The sequence below is a fragment of the Ambystoma mexicanum genome, chromosome 7q (assembly GCF_040938575.1).
Source record: "Ambystoma mexicanum isolate Mex_15411 chromosome 7q, UKY_AmexF1_1, whole genome shotgun sequence".
Taxonomy (NCBI): Eukaryota; Metazoa; Chordata; class Amphibia; order Caudata; family Ambystomatidae; genus Ambystoma; species Ambystoma mexicanum.
In genome coordinates, this window is record NC_090941.1 from 153,909,378 (window position 1) to 153,914,178 (window position 4,801).

The following is a 4,801-nucleotide window of genomic DNA, read 5'->3' on the forward strand; positions in this document are numbered from 1 at the left end:
GAGACGTTTTCAATCAGGGTAACTTCCTCGAATGGTCAGATTTACCAGTATCCTTGAAGAGGACACCCTCCCACTGGCTTCAATATGCAGGTCTCCGCCGCTCCCTTAAAAGCTGGTACCCGGATTTTCCCGCCATACCCCCAGATGATCCTATACTTTCTTAAATTCTGAACACTATGGGCCGCATTACAAGGTTGGTGATCCAGTAATAACGATACCGGTAAGGGAATAACGGCATCATTTACCAGACCTGTGCATTCCAATCCATGATGCCGGTGCTACCGGCATCTGCAGGGACCCGTTGTGACCTGGTAGCACCTACCCGGAATGGCCGTGGGCACGCGGCAGCCATGCCAGTAACACCGGCATGCCGTAAGTAAGTGCACATTACAAGGTTCACGGACATGCACTTACCGGCATCGAGATGTTGGTAAGAATGGGTACCATGATGCCGTTAACACCGGCATCATGGGCCAGCCGTTAATTGCAATTTGCTGTGTTGAAACCTGCCACAGGTGCACACAATCAGCACAGATGGAGTCTGGCACAGCACAAAAGGAGCACACCCCACACCGCATCCCTTCCAAAGACAAAATGCTACCATTAGCAGTTGCAATACTGGGGCTGGAGGACATGCCTGCACTGCTACTACTCCAGCAGGCATTGAACCAGGGAATGCAGCGGAGGCGCAGGAGGAGAAGGAGGGTGAGACAGGGCCAGCACATACCACCGGGACAGGCAGTTGTACCCCGTAGGCAGCCACCAATACCTCGCCTGAGGGCCAGTCCATTTGACCTAACCCCTGCACAGAACCACACCCTGTACTGCCTGGACAGGGACACCATAAGCACAATAGTGGACCTCATCCATGACAACCTGGTAAGCCTCATCAACATCCGGACAGGCATCCCCCCTTTGCTGAAGGTAGTTTCTGTGCTGCACTTCCTTGCCACAGGCACCTACCAGCACACTGTGGGGCAGCTGCATGGCATCTCACAAGCATGTTTCTCCTGTGTACACAAAAAGGTGCTAGATGCCCTCCTGAAACATGGAAGGGACCACATATATTTACCAGGGACTGTGGAGGGCGTGAATGATACCAAAATAGCATTTTATGCACTGGCAGGCATGCCTAACGTAATTGGTGTCATCAACTGCACCCATGTGGAGCTGGTAGTCCGGCATGCTGATGAGATAGTGTACCACAACAGGAAGCTCTACCATTCCCTGAATGTCCAGATGGTGTGCGATGCAAGGCAATTAATCATGCATTGCTGTGCAAGAGACTCGGGATCCACACATGATGCCATGGTGCTGCGCAACTCCACGCTTCCCCACTACATGGCACGATGCGCTGCACAACGTACCTGGCTGATGGGTAAGTCCAACAACAGGGCAATGAGGGGCGTTGCTTGGGGGGGGACCACAAGCATAGGGAAGCTGTCTGCTGGCTGGGGTAGGAGGGGCGTTGCCTGGGGAGGGGGGACCACAAGCATAGGCAACCTGTCTGCTTACTGGGGTATGAGGGGCATTGCCTGGGGGGGACCACAAGCATAGGCAAGCTGTCTGCTGGCTGGGGTAGGAGGGGCGTTGCCTGGGGAGGGGGGGCCACAAGCATAGGCAACCTGTCTGCTGGCTGGGGTATGAGAGCCGTTGCCTGGGGGTGGACCACAAGCATAGGCAACCTTTCTGCTGGCTGGGGTATGAGGGGCGTTGCCTGGGGGGGACCACAAGCATATGCAACATGTCTGCTGGCTAGGGTATGAGGGGCGTTGCCTGGCGGGGAACACAAGCATATGCAACATGTCTGCTGGCTGGGATATGAGGGGCGTTGCCTGGGGGTGGACCACAAGCATAGGCAACCTGTCTGCTGGCTGGGGTATGAGGGCGTGGCCTGGGAGGGCGTCCACAAGCATAAGCAACCTGTTTGCTGGCTGGAGTATGAGGGGTGTTGCCGGGGGGGGACCACAAGCATAGGCAACCTGTCTGCTGGCTGGGGTATGAGGGGCGTTGCCTGGGGGGTCCACAAGCACAGGCAACCTGTCTGCTGGCTGGGGTATGAAGGGCATTTCCTGGGGTGGGGGGCCAAAGGTTAGGCAACCTGTCTGCTGGCCTGGGTATGAGGGGCATTGCCTGGGGGGGACCACAAGCATAGAGAACCTGTCTGCTGGCTGGGGCCTGAGGGGCGTTGCATGGGGGGACCACAAGCATAGGCAACCTGTCTGCTGGCTGGGGTATGAGGGGCGTTGCCTGGGGGGGGGGCACAAGCATAGGCAACCTGTCTGCTGTCTGGGGTGTGAGGGGTGTTGCCGGGGGGACACACGCATGGGCAACCTGTCTGCTGGCTGGGGTATGAGGGGTGTTGCTGGGAGAGTGCGGGGGGAACACAGCACCCTGGGTTGCAAAACTGTGACCCCAATCACCTCGACAGAATGTTCGACACAGCCAATGGATGCAGATTTGGCATGCCTACACAGCTGTGCGTAAATGCAAGCAACAAACACTGCTCCCACCCCAACACATGCACCTTGCACAACATTGGACATGATGAACCACGGGTACCACGATGCTCCACCATGCAGGCACAATGCTTGGAATACATGAGCCGAGCAAAGTCCATCACAGGACATGCAGCCATGCCTGGGGTAAATCCAACTACCACACATGGAAATCTCTGTCACTGCACCCACCACACAGGTACACCGCAGAACAGTATACCGGCCCAGGCATCTCTAAGGAACACTTAAAAATGCAATGGTGCAAGTAAGGAAACGTATGTAATCACTGATCAGTTACCACCACTAACATATGAGTGAGTGGCGCAGGACCCATCCACAGCACCTCTGCTCCATCATGCCAGTACAAACCCAGCCCCCTCACATAAATGTTTGCTGTCACTGGCGGACCATACCACCATTGCCATTGGCCCTTCGTCATATGGGGGAAGGCAGTGATGGACAAGTACATGGTGACATCAAGTAGCGGTGAACATGATGAGCAAATCACGGTGTATCATGAGGCACATCAGGCAAACATGTCATGATGCATTCCACATGTATAGTACAAATTTCAAATGCATCACACCCATCAGATGTCCGAAGATGATGGTCATTATCAACTCATTTGTGTGAGTGCCTCACCTGATGGAAAGGTTCCTTAGACGTGAATGGCACACATACCCACCAAGCATGGGTCATCCCTAAGTGCACTTACCTGGGTCTCACTATGAGGAAATGTCAAGTGCAGTCATGATGAATCTGTGGCATGTGACCATGAACACTGTACAGGCATTGCACAGACGGAATGACAACAATGTTCACAAATATACTTTCCCTGCTCCTGTGCAGGTGATGCTGGGTATCCCCTGAAGACATGGCTCCTGACCCCCATCAGGCTACCAGTCAACAGGCACAAAGAGGACTACAACCGTGCACATGCATGCACTCGTGTTACGATTGAGCAGACTTTTGGCCTGTTGAAGGCCCGTTTCCGCTGCCTCAGCAGGTTGGGTGACGCACCATATACAGGCCTGAGAAGGTGGGCAAGATAGTGTTGGCATGTGCCATGCTGCACAACATGTGCATCTGGCACAACATACCCCTGCCCTCTGACACGGACCAGATTCTACCAGAAGAAGAGGAGGATGATGGTGGAGAAGATGCATATCGACCACGGCACAATGTGAATGAAGGACGTGTAGTACGCCAAACTTTGATTGCACTTACTTTTGAAGGACTGGGTTAGACAAGGCACTTGGAATGGGGGGCACTGGATGCTGTTAAGAAATAAATTGACACACACTCAAAAAGCAATGTCCAGTCATGTGTTTTTCTTATGCGCACCAGGTGTATTAAATGATTCATAACTGTACAGTGAACAGGAACCCCTCAATGTGCAACAAACTACCCTCTTCCGCCTCCCCCCAACATCCCAACACACCCACGCCACCCCATCCCCCCAACATCCCCACACACCCACACCTCCCTCCCCCAACATCCCCACACACCCCTGCACCCCTCCCCCAACATCCCCACACACCCCACCCCCTGTACCCATTTGGAGTTCAACTGTGTCAGGCTACTGACGCCCCCTTTTGGGTCTGGCTGGTGCAGACTGCACATTGACCTGCGTACCGGGCTCATCTGAGTGGAACTCGCCGGTGTTGATCTGGTCGAGGGGGTGGGGGTTGTGGGTTGGGCTATGCAGCACGATGTTGGGCCATGGTGGCCACCAACAGGGTGACCGCCTCTGTCATTGCGGCCATGCCCTCACGCACAAGCCGGGACACGCGGTAGATGGCACGGATTATTGTCCTTGTGTTATCTTACATGTCCTTGTGTGTGGCTTCCCCTTCTGCTATTTATTGTCTGACCATATCCTGCATGGCCTGCTGGCACTCCTCCTCGCTGTCTGATTCCGGGTGAACGTACATCCTACATACATCGATGTTAGTACATTTTGAGTCATGTGCATATTGGAGGGGCGGCCATGGTGCTTACAGGAGTTGGGGCGGGGTTGTAATGTTTGGGTATCCTTCTGGTGCAGCCATGATGTCCATGGTGTCTGTTTGGTGGCCTACAGGTGTGCTGTGGCTTGCGTGGTGTAGCCATGCCTCAGGGGCTGTGTGCCATGTGCTGTTTGGTTGATCAAAGTGTCTCAAGTGTGCGATCGCCAGTCTCAAGTGTGCGATCGCCAGTGGAGATGCATTGAGATGGCACAGTGGTGAGGCCTGCATCTCGACGGTGATGTATAGGTGTGTGTGCATGGATATGTTGCTTGTGTTTGCAATTGTGGACTCATG